The 21,797-nt window shown below is 40.5% G+C and overlaps 1 protein-coding gene across 1 annotated transcript in view; it reads right to left on the reverse strand.

Moving 5' to 3' along the window:
- Positions 1-21,797, reverse strand: part of LOC136867115 (chondroadherin) — a 1,785,188-nt gene that overhangs the window by 1,496,249 nt on the left and 267,142 nt on the right. The gene's annotated exons all lie outside the window — the stretch shown is intronic.

A 21,797-nucleotide genomic window follows, 5' to 3' on the forward strand; every position in this document is an offset into this window, starting at 1 on the left:
CTTTGTGAGTGGGCCTGCTTACGCTCCTCTGTCCAAAGGGCACCGTGTCTTCTCTTCGGTTGCTCGTCTTGGTTTAGCCCGTTCGTCAATATTTTCTTGCGGAAGAGATCTCTGTTAAGGGCGTCTTCAGCTGAGGTTTGTAGCATTTGCAGGTCTTCTTTGGTATTTCTAAACCAGGGATTCGTGGTTTTGGGATTTGAATAAAAAAAGTGAAAGATTTCTTTATTTAACTTTCTTCCGTCCATTCTTTTCAGATGACCGTAAAATCGTGCCCGTCTTTTTCTGATTGTGTCGGTTATTTTCTCTATTTTGCTGTAGACTTCCTTGTTGGATCTCTTTTGATGGATTCCATTTCTGTACTTTGATCCCAAAATTCCTCTCACAATTTTGCGTTCTCTTTTCTCCACTTCTTCAAGGAGTCCTTTGTTGGCATTTAGAGACAGGGTTTCGGCTGCATATAGAACTACTGGCTTCAGAACTGTTTCATAGTGACGTATCTTGGTGTTTTGGGAAAGGCATTTTTTTTTGTAGATTGTGCGGTATGTTTGGTAGGCTATTTCCAGTTTGCGTACTCGCTCCTGAAGTGCTTCTTTGTCCAGTCCATTTTTCATGATGATCTCACCCAGGTATTTGAATTTGTCTACTCGGGTGATGTCCCCGTATTTTGTATGGAGTTTTGGTGGAGCCTCTTTGATGTTAGTCATTACTTCTGTTTTCTGAAACGATATCTGCAAACCAGTTTGTTCGGCAATTTCCTTTAAAATTTCAACTTGAGCTCTAGCAGTTTCTATGTCGTTTGAGAGAACAGCAATATCATCGGCAAATGCTAAGCAGTCTGTTGCGATCCCCTTGGATTTGGTTCCTATTCTCAATGGACTGTAGTTGGTTTCCTGTAATCTCACCCGCCAGGTTTTGATGATCTTTTCAAGAACACAGTTGAAGAGTATCGGGGATAGCCCATCACCTTGTCGGACTCCTGTTTTGATGTCAAAGGAATGCGAGAGACATCCGTTGAACTTCACCTTGGATTTTGTATCGGTCAGGGTGGCTCTAATTAATGCCAGCAGTTTCAAATCAACTCCAAATTCCTTTAAGATGTTTAGCAGGACTTCCCGGTCAATAGAGTCGTACGCTTCCTTGAAGTCCACAAAGAGAGATACATATTGCTTGGACCTTAGTGTACAATATCGTTTCGAGATTTTGGATCTGTTCAGCTGTTGAGCGACCTTTTCTGAACCCTCCTCGGTATTCACCTATTTGATGTTCGACTTGTGCTTCCAAACGCTCAAGGATGGCAAGTGATAGAATTTTGTAAGTCAAGGGTAATAATAATAATAATAATAATAATAATAATCATTCTTCTTCTTCTTCTTCTTCTTCTTCTTCTTCTTCTTCTTCTTCTTCTTCTTCTTCTTCTTCTTCTTCTTCTTCTTCTTCTTCTTCTTCTTCTTCTTATTATTATTATTATTATTATTATTATTATTATTATTATTATTATTATTATTATTATTATTATGTTATGTACGCGTGGTTCGCTATGGAATTCTACGTTACCCGAGAAACAACGGGCAGGTCATCATACGTGGTTTCTCATGCAAAGTCCGAGTTAGAGAGTTTTCATTATAATGGCAGGCCCTATTTCCTACTGGTAGTCACAGTCGAGTTCGGGTGTTTAGATTTTAATGGCACGCCCCCTTGTCTACTGCCAGTCACAATCGATATGCGGAGTTTTCATTACAAAGTCAGGCCCCAATCCTACTTCCCGTCACATTCGAGTTGGGGATTTTCATTATAATTGCAGTCGCCCTTGTTTGCTGCCAGACACATTCGAGTTGGGGTGTTTTCTTTATAATGGCAAGTCCCTTCGGCTACTCCTGTCACTCAGCTTTGCATGTTCTCATAATGGCAGTGTCGATAGCCTACAGCCAGTCACAATTGAGTTGCGCAGTTGTGATTTTCAACAGACCCCCTTGCTTACTGCCGTTCAAATTGTATTGTCCAGGCTTGTTGCTGAAGTCACGAAATGAAATGGCGTATGGCTTTTAGTGCCGGGAGTGTCCGAGGGCATGGTCGGCTCGCCAGCTGCAGGTCTTATGATTTAACGCCCATAGGCGACCTGCGCGTCGTGATGAGGATGAAATGACGATGAAGGCGACACATATTCCCACCCCGTATCAGTGAAATTAACCAATTATGGTCAAAATTTCCGACCCTGCCGGGAATTAAACCCGGGACCCCCGTGACCAAAGGCTAACCATTTAGCCATGGAGCCGGACTTAAAACGTGGTTATTGGTCCCGTTGGGATTTACCAAGAGTTTTCCTAGCGTCGCAAGACTTAAAATGAGATATATCTCGTCCTTGTCCGGCAAATTTAATTTTCGATTATATTGAGCAAAGGGCCTAAATCATGGACAGAAGCTGAAATTGAAAAAAATCCTTTCTTAGTGCACCTCTAGGGGAGAAGACAAACCTATGTTTCTAATTTCAGCTTTGGGACCAGGATATCTCGTGATCAGTAATAATAATAATTTCGTGTGACTATTTCTAGCCGCGTGCAGCCCTTGTAAGGCTGACCCTCCGATGAGGGTGGGCGGCATCTGCCATGTATAAGTAACTGCGTGTTATTGTGGTGGATGATAGTGTTATGTATGGCGTGTGAGTTGCAGGGATGCTGGGGACAGCAGAAACACCCAGGCCCCGGGCCATTGGAATTAACCAAGGAAGGTTCAAATCCCCGACCCGCCCGGGAATCGAACCCGGGACCATCTGAACCGAAGGCCAGTACGCTGATCATTCAGCCAACGAGTCGGACTCGTGATCATTGATCAGCGAGTCGTAATTGACCGAGGAGGTAAAGGCGAACGTAGTTCACCCGGAAGGAAGTGGGTTCGAATTCGTGCCTAGTAATGAAGTAGATTCTTGGTGCTTACATTCACAAATTCGAAGACAACAAGGTCAGCGCATTTTAAAATGCTACAAAATCTATACGTCCTCATGTTATTTATGTGGATATGTAATGCAAAGTAGAACGCTGGCATCTTAACTCGTGGGCTTGGGCGTTACAGGAACCCTGACCCTTACTTTAACAATGAAGATATGCTTTTGTGCTTGTGCCGTGTCAAGAAAATAAGGTGAAATTCTTAACGTTTCGCAGAAAACTGTGCTCTGCGTGCTCAGAAGAATTCTCGACTGTCCACGAGAAAGGCATCTTAAACAATGACACTTTTGAATTTGGAACATTATAACAGAAGTAGAAGTGGAAGTGGCAAATGAAGATATGAACTGATAGGGACATCGAAACGTCCAGTTTGACGCTTAAGTCATCCATTTGATATCAAATCGCAATAGGCAACGGAGACAACATATTATTGTTACTGTTATGTATAGAAACGTACGTTCTGCCTTCAGCGTTTACTCTTCAAGCCTGCATGATTTAATCCCTCCACAATTCTCTGCCTGCAACTAACTAAGTAGCCTCGTTTATTTTCACTCCTCGGGTCATTTATCATTAAAACCTGAATCTAAATATCATCGCTTTGGTTTCTCTCTCTGCTTTTCTTAACCTTCATGGTCAATTTATTATTCTCATTGACAGTTCACCCTCCTCTACTCACCTGGTTCAAACAGACATCTTCATTTATTGGGGCCTTTCTTAATTTAGCCTTCATCTCCTGACTGCAAGTGTCCTCCAGTCATTGTTCCCACCTGCTTGTACCAGCAATCATACTTACTACTTATCTAGTCTTTTCAGTTTCTGAATAAAATACCGTAAGTCCACTCAGTTTTCACTCCTAAACTGAAAAATTGATCTGAAAACACCGATATAATGAGAATTTCGTCCGAGAACTCACTTCTTTCTCAGAGAATTCCTTTCCTTTCACTGTATTAGCATTGCTACATTCAATATGCCCTCCTGGTAGAACATTGACCCTAAATACTTGAAAACCGAGCTCGATAGCTGCAGTCGCTTAAGTGCGGCCAGTATCCAGTATTCGGGAGATAGTAGGTTCGAACCCCACTGCCGGCAGCCCTGAAAATGGTTTTCCGTGGTTTCCCATTTTCACCAGGCAAATGCTGGGGCTGTACCTTAATTAAGGCCACGGCCGCTTCCTTCCCACTCCTAGCCCTTCCCTGTCCCATCGTCGCCATAAGACATATCTGTGTCGGTGCGACGTAAAGCAAATAGCAAAAAAAAAAAAATACTTGAAATGATCTACCATTTCCAGTTTGGTTTTCCCTATCTGACATTCAGTCCTCTTAGATTTCTTTCCGGCTTGTTCTTGTTCGTCTTTTCCCAGCTACATGGGGCCAGCCCTACTGCGGATTAAGCTCAGTTCCACGGCCGGATGTCTTTCCTGAGTAGAGCGATGTACTTGCTACTGAGTGCTTGCAGTGTGGTATGTTGTGGGTGCATGTAGATGAGTATTAAGACGAACACGAACACCTCGCCCTCAAGCAAGGCGGAATTAACCAAATACAGTTGAAATCCCCGGTCCAGCCGGAAATTGAACCTTGGATTCTCTCAATCAAAAACTACTGCACTGAACATTGAGCCAAGTAATCAGACACTTCTCCCCAACTGATATCATTTATGACGTGGGCATGCTGAATTCCATACTGTACCCACTGCGCTTTTTTCTCAAGCTCAACAGGATATTAGACCCCCAAGCTTTCAGCACGGCCAACTATTTCACTTCAGACTGCAAGAACATAGTATAATAGCTACTGAAGGAATGTTTTTGAGAATTGTTTAGATTTCTCTATAACATTGGACATCATAATAATAATTTCGTGTGGCTGTTTCTAGCCGGGTGCAGCCCTTGTAAGACAGACCCTCCGATGAGAGTGGACGGCGTCAGCCATGTGTAGGTAACTGCGTGTTATTGTGGTGGAGGATAGTGTTATGTGTGGTGTGTGAGTTGCAGGGATGTTGGGGGACAGCACAAACAGCCGAACCAAGGTTAAAGGTTAAGGTTAAAATCTTCGACCCGGCCGGGAATCGAACCCGGGTCCCTGTAGACCAAAGGCCAGCACGCTAACCATTTAGCCACGAAGCCAAATAAGACTGGGCATGAAATATTGACACGTCATTTCGCGAAATACTAACTTTTTAAATGAGCAGACAGCATTAAAAAGTTCAGTATCATAGAGCATTTTTGTCTGACTTAGAGTATTACACTTATGAACAATCAAATTAGAGATAGATGGATAGTAGCGTGTAGCACCCGTTTTAAATCGGATGATATGAGCGATACAGCGTGACACCACACCGGAAGCTTTGGGGAGACGTGCTAGTCCGTGACCACTGCACAGCGTCCTATAATGCACAAAAATTGACTGGAAGAGAGTCCAGGATGAGAACATTGCTCATGCCAGATCCCAGTTATGTTCAGTGGGATTGTGGCCGGATGGCCCTTGGAGCTAGGCGAGTGTCCCCACGTCCGTGGATTGTTCGACGAACGAACTGGCCACAGTTCGAGAGCGATGGACCGGTGCATTGTCTTGCTGCAGCTACAGGTCTTCAGGATGCTTGAGGTGAACAATTGGGTGCACATGACCTAGCAATATGTCCTTGTATCGTTCGCCGGTCAGGTGTACCAAGGACCTCATTTCTTTCCATGTGAACAGTCCCCATATAAGGATACCACCACCAACGGCTGGAACTCTACCCTGCTGGCAAGAGGTTTCCTCAGCCTCATGAACTTGGCGACGCATTCGTATACCAATAGGTACCTCGACTTATCGGTTCAGGCGACCTTTACCATCTATCGAGCTGTTTTTTGCCGATGTAACGTCCAATGTTTATGCCTTGTGATGTGTGGTGAGCAGATGTACACTACTGGGACTGCGGATTCTGCCCCCGGTAGTTACCGATACTTCATTCCACTGCTACCATCCGAGCTAGCTCACGGAGATCCCTGTCATCAACAAGTTGCACACCATGGCAATTTACCCTGGCGGCGGTAGTTTTGAGTGAAGAATCCACGTACTCAGGGTACAAGTGTTGCGCCTGCACGACTTCGGAAATGGAACGGCGCATGTTTATCCCTGCGCCTGCACGACTTCGGAAATGGAACGGCGCATGTTTATCCCTGCGCCTGCACGACTTCGGAAATGGAATGGCGCATGTTTATCCCTGCGCCTGCACGACTTCGGAAATGGAACGGCGCATGTTTATCCCTGCGCCTGCACAACTTCGGAAATGGAATGGCGCATGTTTATGATATGGAAAATCCAGCTGCGACCAAATATGCTCAGACCTCATATTTTACCCATTCTGTTCTCAGCTGTTACACGGTGAGTACGAGGCCTGATGTCATTGTAGTCACGTTACACGCCATACTATTAACATTCTCCGGGAAGACCACAGCGTCATTTCACAGAAATGACAGCTACCTCTAATTGCTAATCAATAATAATAATTCGAAATCACTCTCCTACCAGGCAAAATTCAGGCATTACAACACTGTGTTCAAACCTGAATGCTTGTATGTAACTGAAACAGTAGCCAGTAAGGGACTCTAAGACTTGGTAAAGAAAAAGAGGACCGACCTTAGAAAGATTCTTGAATACAGGAAACCAACGGATGGATTTACTCTCCACTTAATAAGGTAGGGGCCCATATTTCGTCCCCATAGCAGATTTGGACTTGTGGAAATTCAGGAATGTTATGGACAAGGCTAGAAATTGGTATATATCACTCAATATATTCTTCACTCACGGGCAAGTTACAATGAAGCTTTTATAAAGTAAAGCAGTCAATATTCGACAAACATAAGCACTACAAAAAGTAAACTACCAAAAATGTGTTCGTACTTTCTTCTCCCACCAAATTTATGAAAAGTACGATTAAATTTAATATATTTTCCTTTCAAACCTTACCAAACACTCTCCCTATAATGGATTACTTGAAGGCCATTTATGAAAAATGTTTTCTTGGTATTATTTATAACATAGTCTTTCAGCGTTGCTCGTGTGATGTTAAATGCCTTACTTGCACGTTTGTAATCAATGATCTTGTCCCTCACTGCCTTAATAGCCTCCTTATGCCACTGCTTGCGTTTACCCATCTGAAAATAACAATAAACTTCTTAAATAACAAATAAAATGAAGGGGGATGAAATTACGAACATTCCCTGATTTATTCAATGAATCCTCCTTGTACACGAAAACTAAACGTACTGCACACAGCCAACTCTCACAACAAGACAACGGGATAAGGCTAAGTGTGTGTGCGCGCGGCCAAACATTAGATACCAACCATCCAAACTGGAAATCCCTAGGGGGACGAATTTAGGGGCTGGGACGGAATTCACCCCTCCCCCAATCGCCTTACCAAACCAAAAACTTGATCAGAGATTTGAAAATATTACTACCACGACGAGGAAAAGGAGTGACTTTCTATGGACATTTTAAATAGATGGAAACAGAAAAGGTCACTCTCCAGGAAAAGCGGAAAACACGAATCCCATGGACTGAAGAAGTCCATCGGGATCTACGAAAGTGTAATATCAGGGTAGAAGACATACGAAACAGAGAAGTCTTCGGAGGAAAGGTTGTGGGGGTGAAGTATCTGTCCGACGAGAAAGAGAATATTCTCGGCAGAAGAACGAGCACGGCTAAGCCAACGGATGAATGAGTACTGGAGAAACAGGAAAGGGACAGAGAAATTGAGAGAATGGTAGAAGTTGGGTAATTGCAACCCATAGGTGGTTGAAACGAAAAAGCTGGAACTTCAATGTATACAATTCCGGGCCTCAGTTAGTAGTGGTAGCCATTGTAATAGAATAAAGTGCTTCTACAGAGAACCTCAATTCTATCTCTAATTAAAGCTCTGTTAATATAAAGGAGGTAATTATAATAGTTGTTTTAAGTGTTCTTTTCCTTTACAGCACTATTCATGTACCTACCAAAACATGGAATCTTCATTATCACCTTCTACGTGCATCATTAATCCTTAGAGATGTGGATTATTTCACATCCTCCATGGGGTGATTGACCTCAACATCTTGTGAGAAATATCAAAATCATCTGAAAAGCGCTGCATTACTTGCTTCGTACATAAAAGCACATACACATACCGGGCGAGTTGGCCGTGTGGTTAGGAGCGCGCAGCTGTGAGCTTCCATCCGGGAGAAAGTGGGTTCGAATTCCACTGTCGGCAGCCCTGAAGATGGATTTCCGTAGTTTCCCATTTTCACACCAGGCTGTACCTTAATTAAGGCCACGGCCGCTTCCTTCCAACTCCTAACCCTTTCCTATCCCATCGTCGCCATAAGACCTATCTGTGTCGGTGCGACGTTAAGCCAGTAGCAAAAAAAAGGACATACAAACAATTGCTTCGGAAAACTTGTCATGTTTTATTAAATAACCTTTGAATGAGTAATAATTAGTTATCCTTCATTTGTATAATGGAAAATTGTACTTCATAGTCCGAGAATATAAGATAGACGTTAAAATCCGATTTTCCACTTAGTTTCAACCGGAAAAGCATATCAATATGTCCTCTCACAGATCCGGTGGTAAAACCATGAATAAGTCAGCTTATCTTACAGTTATTGGAATAAATAAGGGTTAACTTTGGTTTTTCCCTGCAGGGAGTTTCGAGGTTACTATTGCTAATTCTATGATATAATAGAAGGCATGTACTTTTAAAGATTTTCATTATAAAGTTGTCACCGAATATTGCCTTTTGAGACATACGTAGTATAGTTAATGAAATGGGGGTCTCATGGCATGTGAACGATTAAGGTTTTATGGTAAATTGTCGGAATCCTCGGCTTCATTAGTATATTTCTCATTTAAAATCATTTCAACAGTTTAATCGGAAATGTCTTGATGTATTCGTAATGAAAGCCATATTTCTCTGAATATTCAAGTCATTCCGAACGCGTATTTTCTATGGAAAATCACCTTAAATTCTTTCACTTAACCATGAAGGTAATAAACTAAGGCCCCACTACTCATTATCAAAACTTCCAGCCAAACATTTACTGAAAACTTCTATTGATTGCGGACATGCTGCTTCTCCAAATGTGGCTGCTGGGCATATTGAAGTCATTTATGAAAATGTTGTGAGTAGGTAATATCGCGTTCGTGATGTTTTTATGCAGAAATTTCTCGTTCCAAATTAGCATTGATATAAACTGTTCCATATACGTTGTGCGTTTGTGATAATGCTACATTTTAAACCGATGTATTCTTACTAAACATAGCTCACAGAAGTAACTTTGTGACATACAAAGAAAACAAAGTAGAATATCTGAAATAAAATTAATGGTAGATGTGGAAATCTGTAAGTTCATTGAAGCTACTTCATATTCTCAACAGTGAAGCATTTCTGAACACTACTACATTAAAAAGGCATTCGACTCAGTCGACAGGCGAAAGCTAATCGAGAAAATGAAATTAACAATCGGTGAGAGAGACCCTCTAGTGAGAATAGTTGAAGCATGTCTACAGAGGAACATAATCCGAATAAACAACAACGTAGAAATTTCTCAAGACATAATACAGACGAACGGAGTTATGCAAGGGGATCCCATGAGACCCACACTTTTCAACATTTATACAGCAGATGTGAACCGCATAGTAGAGGAAGGATCAAAAGCAGAGCTGATCCTATACGCAGATGACATGCTGATCGGAGCGAAAGAAAAGGAGGATGTGCAAAGGGTAGTACACAGACTAGAGACCTGGGCGGAGGAAAACAGCCTACAGATAAATGAAGAAAAGACAGAACAAATGACCTTCGGAAAAGGTGGAAAATCAACGCCCCAAGTCAACATAATATTACACCAAAAGCCACTACAAAAGGTACGAAATTACAAATATTTGGGAATAACACTACAGACAACGGCGGCGTCCTTTGGTATACATATTGAAGAAAGAACGGCAGCAGCAATCAGAGCCTCATACAGCATCAAAAACATTTCAAACCTATCAATCAGCACGGCAATGAGACTTTTCAAGACGACAGTAGCGCCAGTGATAACATATGGAATTGAGATCGTGTGGGAAAAGCTGAAGATCGGAGACCTGATGAGAATAGAAAGAATAAAAGTAATGTTCATGAAGAGGATTACCCGAGTCGGAAAGACAGCGCCATCCCGGATGGTATACGAAATGATGCAGGAGACGTATTTCATAGAAGACATACGATCACAATTCTACCTACAATCAACGGAAGCAAGCAGGGCACTAGTAAACATCAGGGAAAGGAAGAAAAGTGAAATTGAGCTAGACTTCAACACCTCACCAGCGATGACAGACGATAGATGGACTAGAGAGTGCAACACACAGCGCCACGTGATAACACGACTCTCCATACATGGGTTTCACCACAAGATATGCGTAAACCAGAAGTTCCATGAGCCAGACGAAGATTGTAAGTGCACTTTGTGTGGGGAAGAAGTGTAGTAGATACCACATCATAACTTGCACGAAAAGAACCAGGACAATAACAGACTATAGCAAAGACTGAAATGTGAAATGTATTTAATGCTCAAACTTGAGTGTACATTTCTCTATTAAATTAATTAAGAAACAAATCTTTGTTGCCGGGACGAAACCTCCTATATGATAATATATTTGGAGATATACTGACCCGCAGCACATACATTATGAAGAGCGAGAATGCCTTGACAATATTCGCACAACATTGCACCTTAGATGACAGAACCTTACCGACCAAATTCTAAGCTAAAATATTTCATATAGGCGGTTTTGTCCCGGCAACGACGAAATGCTTTATTGCATGTCCTCTAACGCATCAGAAGATTAGAAATAGCTATTCTGAAACATTCTGCTTGCCACATGACTGCAAATACTGTTCGTGAACTCTGCTAGTGTGTTTTAGCGATTATTTAAATTCGAACGTCTCGTTACTAGGTATTAAAGCGGCTCCCTTGAGATTACCGTCTCCCCCGAGTCACCCTTTGTAAATGTTCTTCGAGAGGAAAAAGATACTGTACTTCTTTAGTTGATTTCGTTACAAAGAACTGCTAGGTAATAACATCAGCTCGGCCCGAGAGAGTGGTGTTGTTGGCAAGGAGAGAAAACTTCTGGCTGCATTTTGTGACAGAAGTCACTGGTCGATATTACATAGGACACTTCACTAAGCACAATACAAAAGTCGAATGTCGTTTATATGTGATAAAACGAGGCGTCAACATGGGAAAAGTAATATGTAAAATAAAATCGAAATTTCGTTTCTTCACGGAGAAAATAGTAAACGCTCATGCCAATGACATGGAAAAGGTAGTAAGTTAACTGGGGAGTAGATTTGCTCCTACTATTCATGCAAGATGGTCCACAAGGTTTGGTGTGGAGAAGGTAGTAAATCAGCACGTGCCTCTGGTGGAATTAGATATAACCTTTACCATTTGTTGATAGTCAACTGCGTGTAAACCTTGTTTATAGCTATTATTGTTCGTCATTGCAGTTGCCAGAATGCCTCCGAAACCTATTCCATTCAAAATGTAAAGTCTTTATTGCCAGCATCTTGACATTACGTTCATACTAGTTCTGTATTTTTATAAATAGGCATTAAGTGTGTCGAACAATGGTCCCAGAAGAAGTTGCGGAAATGATCAAAGAGGCTAACCATTTTCAACCATTTCATGCTATCATGATGACCCTTGGGAATTTTTGTAACTTCGCCATGGAAAGCAAGGTATATTTAAATGCTTAACATCTTATGATTAGCCCTGTGAGCTGGATAAGGACTTCAAGAGCTGAACTCCCACCAGTCAAGACAAGGCAATCATTCGAAGAGAACAGAGGAAGGAGCACAACATCCTCCAAGGAGGACGGTCCTATCACGTGATCAACATACTGTCCTTGAAAGAAAGGGACTGGATGAGGATGCAGGTCACCTACGGGTGTCAAATCAAAAGACCTGCATCTGGCGAGCCGAACATGTCCTCGGACACTCCCGGCACTAAAAGCCATACGCCATTTCATTTTTCAGGGACTGGATTTCTTCGATGATAAATATCTTGCGTTTTACTGTGAATTCTGTGCTTCAATCATGCACGTCATCTGACGAACTGATTAGACAGTGATTTTTCACAATGCATAACCTGAGCCTGAAATACAATTAGCATAACTTTGTGTGTTAAACTGATAAATGGATAACTCCCTGATTTTACAGGATATTTGTTCAGTATCGTCTGATTCACAATGCTGGCAAAAGTACTTCTTTCTTCACCTGTAACATTCACGTTTTATGACTTACTACCTCTCCCATGTCAGTGTCTCAAATTAATAATAATCGATTATTATTATTATTATTATTATTATTATTATTATTATTATTATTATTATTATTCTTTCGAATGGGCCACCAGAGGACCACGTGCCAATTTCAATTCCTTCTTCTTTGTTCTTTCCTTTTCTTTCAGTACGCTTTCATCTGTTCACTATGTTTCTTCTTTCTGTCTTCAGACCACTTTGAACCAGTCTTTTTTACTTTCCTACCTTGGAATCATTCTATTTTCAATACTTTTTCCCGAAAGCCTTCTCTATTATTTATTTCTTCTGTTGTTATATTGTTTTTTTCTAAATCCTTTCTTACTTCATTGACCCAGCTTGTCGTTGATTTCTTACTCCACAAATATCTGAAAATCTTACTGGTTAATCTACTATCTTGCATTCGATATAAATGTCCAAAAAAGATAAGTCCCCTTTTCCTCATTACATCTGATATATTTTCTATTTTTTGATATATTTCCTACGTAATTTCCTACCTTCTGCTGTGTTTTGTGGGCCTAATATTTTCTTCATGATTCGCCTTTCTAGTATTTCTAGTTTATCTAAATTATAGTTTAATGCCAGACACTCGCTTGTTTTTGCTAGGGGCTTTACGTCGCACCGACACAGATAGGTCTTACGGCGACGATGGGATAGGCAAGGCCTAGGAGTTGGAAGGAAGCGGCCGTGGCCTTAATTAAGGTACAGCCCCAGCATTTGCCTGGTGTGAAAATGGGAAACCACGGAAAACCATTTTCAGGGCTGCCGATAGTGGGATTCGAACCTACTATCTCCCGGATGCAAGCTCACAGCCACACGCCTCTACGCGCACGGCCAACTCGCCCGGTATTATTATTAATATTATTATTATTATTATTATTATTATTATCTCAGTAGGGAACCATTATTCAATTTCACCGATTGAGAGTATTATATTAACTAGTAGGTATTTATAGCAGTGGTGATACATCTATCCCCTAGCACACTGTCAAAGGGAGCTTGCAGTTATTTCTCAACCGTGTGCTAACCAGTGTCTTGGAGAGGTGTGGTATTTTAGCTGATGAGTCCGCTGCCACACAGGGGCGAAATACTGGTTATTTAACAATTGAAAAAGCCTGAATACTTTTAATTATTGTTTGCACAATGTTTATGATGTTCACAATATGCAGGGTGTTATAATAATTAAACTTTCTCTACTTGAGCCAGTGTAGACGGCCAGTGTATCGTATGGATACCCAACTTTATAGGAATGATGTTCAGACTGTGCGCTGCAGGATTTGCGTTCTTAGTGTTGTTAGTGTCATGGCATTCCATTGGGTGCCAGTACTGGTACAGCGCCGTTGGACTGAAACACAAGTTACAGCTGGTGACAGTCAGCATGGGTCTGGACAAGTTGAGCAGGGAGTCGTAAAGCTGTTTTATCAAAACAAAACAAAAATAGTGCTGTTGCTCTTTGCGAGTATCGGCGCATTAAGGGAATACAGAGAGGTCCTCTTTCCGCACAGGGGTTGAAGAACATGATTCGGAAGTTCGAATTAACTGGCGATTTGGGAATTGCTCCTGGGAGAGGCCGATGGCCAATTGCGCCACAAAGTGTTGAAGAAGTTACTGTTGCCATGGATACGAATGCGGGACACAATGTGCGATCTTCAAGCAATGCACGAACTGTGTCACGACAGCTGAACGTTCCATGGCCCATCGTTCGAAAAATGCTGCGAAAAATTGAGGCGCTGGGATCAAAAATGGGACTAGTCATCATTTTGGTAGTATATGAGTTATTAGTGTGGTTCTTATCTGTATATGATTCCGCATCTGTTGATGCTAAAATGGGACTTGTTCAGTAACTCTTTCCCTGTCTAAACCAGTGTTGAAATTTTGTATAGTGAGAAAGTGAAGTTTGGGACAGCAATTAGGATTGAAATCTGGCGTCGAAATAAAATATGAACATAGTTGTCTGATTAAATAATATGGGTTGTTTAGTAAGAATATCCTTTTGTATTATCCCTTCCATGATTCAAGCCAAGATACTGATAGGTCTTTGTCTTTCCCTTTTTCTTCATTTGCTTTACGTAGCACCGACACAGATATGTCTTATGGCGACGATGGGATAGGAAAGGCCTAGGAAGTGGAAGGAAGCGGCCGTAGCCTTAATTAAGGTACAGCCCCGGCATTTGCCTGGTGTGAAAATGGAAAACCACGGAAAACTATCTTCAGGGCTGCCAACAGTGGGGCTCGAACCCACTATCTCCCGATTACTGGATACTGGCCGCACTTAAGCGACTGTAGCTATCGAGCTCGGTTTTGTCTTTCCCTGACAGCGTCGATTTTGATATGTATGTTTTATTATATGATGCATGTTTATACACTTATTTGGATGCTTATCAATATGCTTAAATGATTAAATACACATTTTGCTATAAAACTGTACCCATTTTTGAGTTAAACTTTATTTTTTTTTTGTAAAATGAGTGTTGTTTAAATCTAAAACGAGACTTGTCAGTCATTTTCAACATCAATTTCCTTCTATGTGTCTTTATTATATGACTAGCAAGATACCCGTGCTTCGCTACGGTATTATACTGAAATTTATAATTGAATGCTTATTGTTTTAGATATACAATCCTCCGAAATTCGCGATCTGACTCGTTTTCTGCGAGATTCCACCAAAATTCCCGATCTGACTCGTTTTCTATTATTTTACGGCACGTTTCCTCCCATTTTTCAATTTTCCTTTTCAGCAATCGATTTCGTACTTCCCGGGTTAGGCTCAGGTATTCCTCCCGGTCAGTTGGGTCCGTAAATCTGTGCCACCTTTTCCTATAATCATTTTTAATATGGATAAAATCCTTCAGGAGATACGGCGTGGTGTCATATTGGGTGCCTTGGCGGCACTGAACCCGCGGCCAGGCTGCATTCTTAGTCATTACCCGTCCAGGAGCCGTTTCCAGCGCGGTCCGCACATTTGACGACGGTCCGGAACATTATTATTATTATTATTATTATTATTAATGTTATTCTTATTCTTATTCTTATTATTATTATAATTATTATTATTATTATTACTACTATTATGTGTTGCTGGGATGAATGATGACAGGGAAAACCGGAGTATCAGGAGAAAAACCTGTTCCGCCTCCGTTTTGTCCAGCACGAATGTCACATGGAGTGACCGGGATTTGAACCACGGAACCCAGCTGTGAGAGGCCGGCGCGCTGCCGCCTGAGCAACGGAGGATCCTTATAAGTACATTAAGAACAGTAAAATCAATTGGCCTCACCTCCTTTTACACCCCACCGCCGTTAGTTTTTACTGCCACCCCCCCCCCAAAAAAAAAATAATTAAAAGAAGGCGTGTTTCTTTATGTTTAAGGGAGATTACAAACACCAATGTTCACGTCTATTACCTTCAGTTTTGAGATATAAGTATCCCCATAAATATAATTTACTTTTGTCACTTCATTTCAAACTACTCCCCCACCCCCCCTAAGTGAATTTTCCCGCAAAAAATACTTGTTTCTTTAATATTGAAGGATCTTCTAAATACCAATTATCACGACTCTAACTTCTTCAGTTTTTGATTTATGTGTCCTCATGAAAGGAATTCAACTCCTTTACACTCCCGCCCCCCCCCCCCCAAGATGCCTTCCGCCCCAAAACGCGTTTTTCTTTGTTTTTAAAGGAGATCCAAATACGAATTTTCACGTCTGTAACAACTTTAGTTTTTATTAGATGTATATATTCTCATACAATTAAAGTCAATTAATTTTTCAATTCTTTCAAACCCCTCCCCCCGCTTCATTGGATTTTCCGAGAATACGTGTTTCTTTACTTTTAAAGCAGATTGCAAATATCAAATTTCACGTCTGTAACATCTTCATTTTTAAGATATCAGTAGCCTAATTAAAATAATTCAACACCATTTTCAGTCACTTTCACCCCCCCCCCTCCACCCAAGTGGTATTTCCGAAAATTAAAAATACACGTTTCTTTATGTTTAATAGAGATAAAAATACCATTTTTCACTTCTGTAACATGTTACGTTTAGATATACTGTAAAAATTCTCATTTTAAAATTTCACCCCTTTTGGGTTCCCCTTAAGTGGAGTTTCCAAAAACAAATCACCTATGTTTCTTTACATTTACAGGAGATTCCAAACACCCACTTTTTACGTCTGTAACATTTTACGTTCCCAAGATAATCTTTCAAAAAGTTCACCCCAATTTGTCACTTCTGTTTAACCGCCATTAATAGGATTTTCCAAAAACTAAAAAAAATACGTGTTTCTTTATTTTTAAAGGAGATCCCATATACAAATTTTCAGTTCTGTAATATCTTCCGTTTCTGAGATATATGTATCCTCATTAAAGGAATTCAACCCATTTTTTACCCTTTTACACCCCTCCTATTGGGATTTACAGGAAACAAAAAAATACGTGTTCCTTTATTTTTAGAGGAGATTCTAACTACCAATTTTTACATCTGTAAATTTTAAAGTTTTAAGATGTAGACACATTCATTTTAAAAAATTCACCCCCCTTTTCACCCCTCAATATTTGGATTTTCCAAAAACGAAAAATACGTGTTTCTTTACATTTAAAGTAGATCCCAAATACCAATTTTCAGGTCTGTAATATCTTCGGGTTCTGAAATATAAGTAGCCTCATTAAAGGCATTCAACCCATTATTCACCCTTTTACACCCTTCCTATTGGGATTTTCCGAAAACAAAAGAATACGTGTTTCTTTATTTTTAAAGGAGATTCTAAATACCAATTTTTACATCTATAAACTGTAACAGTTTTGAGATATAGATACACTCATTTTAAAAAATCACCCCCTTTTCACCCCCCATTAATTGGATTTTCCAAAAACAAAAAAATACGTGTTTCTTTATTTTAAAGGAGATCCCAAACACCAATTTTCAGGTCTGTAATATTTTCAGTTTCTGAAATATATGTAGCCTCATCAAAGGCTTTCGACCCCTTTTTCACCCCTTTTCACCCCTCCTATTGCGATTTTCCGAAAACAAAAAAATACGTGTTTCTTTATGTTTAATGAAGATTCTAAATACCAATTTTTACATCTGCAAACTTTAAAAGTTTGGAGATATAGATTCACTCATTTTAAACATTCACCCCATTTTCACCCTCCCATCAATTGGATTTTTCAAAAACAAAAAAATACGTGTTTCTTTATTTTTAAAAGAGATCAAAAGTACCAATTTTCAGGTCTGTAATATCTTCAGTTTCTGAGATATAAGTACTGGTATACTGATTAAGGGCATTCAACCCATTTTCCCCATTTTCACCCCTTTTCACCCCTCCTATTGGGATTTTCTGAAAACAAAAAAATACGTGTTTCCTTATTTTTAAAGAAGATTCTAAATACCAATTTTTACATCTGTAAACTTTTAAACTTTCGAGATATAGACACACTCATTTTAAAATTTCACCCCTCTTTTCACCCCCTTAGCGAAGGAATATCCAAAAATCCTCTCTTAGCGAGCACCTACATCTTAATATGAATATATCCCCAAAATTTCATTTCGTTACGTCCAGTAGTTTTGGCTCTGCGATGATGAATCAGTCAGTCAGTCAGTCAGTCAGTCAGTCAGTCAGTCAGGACAAGCTACTTTATATATATAGATTACATATTTTGATATATGACTTTAATCTTCCTAATGAGCATGTAGGGTTAACCATAAGGTGTAAAAATATTATAATACAGAATTATGTAGAAAACGTGATATATCTCAAAACTACTATTCGATAACCTGTCCCGTTTTTTATCTCAGCAACTCAATTGTGAAATGGTACCCGTACAAACTTCACCCTACTCACCAACTGTTGCCACGCGACGCAGACATTCAAATAGACTTTGCTCTTATGTTTCTTGCAAGGGTTCAAGTTGACGGCATGTAACCATGGAACATTTTGTGGAGTGATGAAGCACGCTTCTCACTCACTGGGGCAGTGAACACTCACAATTGTCGCCTCACGTTCATGAGTTTCCCGCGTTACTGTGTGGTGTGGCTTCACGGCACAGTTCATAATTGGTCCATTTGTCTCGTTCCGTAAGGACGAAGGACACGCAGCGTGAACGGAATCCGTTACTGTGATCTGCTTCGTCAAACATGCGATCCCTGCTCTACGGGAGAGAGGTGCTTTGAACTCAACTGTTTTGATGCACCATGGAGCTCCACCTCACACTGGTCGAGAGGTCACTCGGTTACTCCGTAACACATTTGGAGGGTACCGAATAATTGGCCCATTGTTCCAAACTGCGTGGCCACCAAGATCACCATATTCGAACCTGTGTCATGTCTGGCTGTGGGGTTACCTGAAGGACAGTATTTATCAACAGGACACTAAAACACGTTGGACGTCGAGGATGAGCTTAATATAAACGGAAGTAGCCTACATCTCATTCAGGCAGCAGTAGAGCAATCTCTAGTGCGGTTCCAGGCTATCGTCACATTGAACAAATATTATATCCTGAAAAAAAAAAATTTTACCCTCTCATGCGGAAATTAAAATGTGTTTCATTAAATTGTTTATTCGTAATTTCTCTTACGAATATCCTTACAAAAGTTTTCACAAAGTTTTATTGTCCTACGATTACTCGTTTTTCATGGGGGCCCTCTAAAGTAGCGAAAGTTGAATTATAACCACCCTGTTATGTAGCCTCTAGGTTAAATGGAAAATGAAATATTCCCAACTCGAGGAAACTATGTACTTGTGTTTTATATTCTAGCGTACTGATCTATGCGGCATTACATGCTGTTCTAAGAACTTCAGATTTAAATAATAATAATAATAATAATAATAATAATAATAATAATAATAATAATAATAATAATAATAATAATAATAATAATAATAATAATAATAATAATCGTATGGCCTCAGCTACCGTCTGGAGATATTTCAATATGATGCCATCTGGCTGTCTGCTCGTCAATTTCGACGTTCCGTTTTTACTCTAGGCACACTAGATGGCAGACCGAGTAAACCGAAACTCTCTTGGGCGTCTGTGGCCGAGATTTAATGAATTTTGTTGGGTAAACACCAAATGTGTCACCAGAGATCTTTTACATGCCGACATCGTACGACATGTAGTGTCGAATGGACTTTTTTTTCCACCCTTCAAAAATCCGACTACCTCTGCCGCGTATGAACCCGCTATCTTGGGATCCGGAGGCCGACACTCTACCGCTGATCCATAATTGAAAGATCACCAAAGGAAGACCGAATTATCAGGTGAAACGAAGAACCACGCAGTTGTCAAACTGAATGGAACCGTAGGAATCTACACCCACACGGAGAATTGGGTGATATGGAAGTGTGTATAAAAGCCTATAGTTTTACGTTACGTGACCGTTGATGTCTTAACCATAGCAACGGGGACACCATTTTTACATGGAATCCGATCCACAGGGACGTGACTTTTCATTTCAAAAGTCCTACATACATTGGCTGGGATTCGAACAACGGTCGCTTTGGTAAGAAGCCAGTGACTAAGCCACTCGGATATCATGCCTTCTAAAAGTGGATAAACAGACGTAGTAGGGAAGTAGGTATATCAAACGTGAACTTACGGAAGTGCCAATTTCTAATCGACACAGAATTCTACAATATAATTGCCACTAACTACGGACGATGCAACATGTTGCGGTACTTTGAGCCCATCGACATGCATAAAAGTAGACTTTACGTTAGCTACACCAAATGCTCCTAAAATGATTAGACATTGGATAGGAAATGGCTGATTGATTTTTGATCCGTACCCGTAGTATTGAGGTAATACTTTTAATTACAGTTAATATAGCTTAGTACTTCGAACTCGATGGTATGTACGTGATGTGTATTGTTCGAGATAATAAAATATCGACTTGAATATTTCAATGTGTAATATCTTTGGTTGGCTGCTGTCAGAAAATTGAATTATTAAAGTGAGAGTAAACTGGATCGAGCCTTATAACTACTGAGGGCATTACCTTGCGGTGGTGGATTCAAATCCCACCGATATCATCCCCGAAGTCAGTCTTCCGTACTTTCCCATTTTCATATCATACAATAACTGAAGCCGTAAACCAATCTTCTTGTTTTTAAACAACTAGATTAAAAAAAAAAAGAAAATGTCCATTACCATTACTTCTACCAAATGAAGTATTCTGAAAGAATTTTTCACGCAAATTGAAACCGAAACTTTTTCCATCGAACCTGCCAACCACGTTATCTAGTGAGGCTACCGAAGGACACAAGAAGTGTCAAATCATGTAGTGATGTAGTCGAGTGCTGAGCTGACTGGTAACGAAGAAGCACACAATAAATTATATGTGAATATTCATGAATAATCTATTTCTGATAACAGATGGTACACATCGTATTCACGATCAGTTTGATCTCGTGCGTAGGTGGTCATGGTTCTAATCCCAGCCATAGCTACAGAGATTTCTAGAATATAAATACACAGCCTAGCAGTTCGGATTCCATACAGAACTGGAGTTCAACCGGATTATGACGTAAGATAGTGAGATACAACCATGAGCTCCTTGACTCTCTCTTCGTCACGACGCGGATAGTACACCTAACAGGGGCGTAACGTATAGTATACGGCTTCCCTCAAATAAAATGTAAAATCTACCAAACTCCATGGCGCAACAGCCACGAAGGGCCATGGCCTACCAAGCGACCGCAAACCTATAAATAACTAATACAAATTCAAACATAGCAGGAAGAAGTAATGCAATATATTGTCAATTTATGTAAACAAAGGGATTATTCATTATTGTAAGATTTTAAAGAAAAATAGTCAACAGGTCTTACAAATACATGCGAGCTTAGAGTTTATGCCGCCCTGGTCGGAACATACAAATGTCATCAATTCATCAATAACATCATAAGGAAATTAAAATTACCAATCTCCATTCCGTGATAGGCTTACATGAAGTGTGTGGGTGGGACGATCGGTCTCTGATAAGGCTTCAAAAAATAATATGAACTCACGCTCCGCATAAGTCCACCAGAATTAAAACAGTTGACTAAAAATAGCTTTGGCAAATCCATCCGTCCGTTTCTACTGGACCGATTTGTTTTATTCTCTCCAAAAAAAAACCTGCCGGTGATTCATGAGACATTGATAGGTCTCTGAGTTCACCCAAATTTAAGTAATCGTTAAATCAAATCATTAAATGAGCACTTAAATAATTGCAGGTGAAGGCTTACCTAACCCGCAATGCATTCTGTCTCTATCAAGTTGCAAAGCGACTAACACTTTCATAAATATGCTGATGTATGTGATTTTCATCCCTAGTAATGACATTGCATGCAGCAATGTTTGATTATTACATGTCAATCCGAAGTGTATGCCTGCCCCGTGGTGTAGGGGTAGCGTGCCATCCTCTCGCCCGGATGCCCCGGGTTCGATTCCCGGCCAGGTCAGGGATTTTTCTCTCGACCTGAGGGCTGCTTCGAGGTCTACTCAGCCTACGTGATTAGAATTGAGGAGCCATCTGACGGTGAGATGACGGTCCCGGTCTCGAA

The sequence above is a fragment of the Anabrus simplex genome, chromosome 3 (assembly GCF_040414725.1).
Source record: "Anabrus simplex isolate iqAnaSimp1 chromosome 3, ASM4041472v1, whole genome shotgun sequence".
Taxonomy (NCBI): Eukaryota; Metazoa; Arthropoda; class Insecta; order Orthoptera; family Tettigoniidae; genus Anabrus; species Anabrus simplex.